The sequence below is a fragment of the Arachis duranensis genome, chromosome 3, assembly GCF_000817695.3.
Source record: "Arachis duranensis cultivar V14167 chromosome 3, aradu.V14167.gnm2.J7QH, whole genome shotgun sequence".
Classification (NCBI taxonomy): Eukaryota; Viridiplantae; Streptophyta; class Magnoliopsida; order Fabales; family Fabaceae; genus Arachis; species Arachis duranensis.
This window is the reverse complement of record NC_029774.3, coordinates 12,772,785-12,773,060: the sequence shown is the minus strand read 5'-3', so window position 1 is coordinate 12,773,060 and position 276 is coordinate 12,772,785.

The window sequence follows — 276 nt, the reverse complement described above, 5'->3', positions numbered from 1 at the left end:
CAATCTCTGAATCAGATTTTTGCTCAGGACCCTCAATTTCAACCAGAAAATACCTGAAATCACAGAAAAACACACAAACTCATAGTAAAGTCTAGAAAAGTGAATTTTAACTAAAAACTAATAAAAATATACTAAAAACTAACTAGATCATACTAAAAACATACTAAAAACAATGCCAAAAAGCGTACAAATTATCCTCTCATCACAACACCAAACTTAAATTGTTGCTTGTCCTCAAGCAACTGAAAATCAAATAAGATAAAAAGAATAGAATAT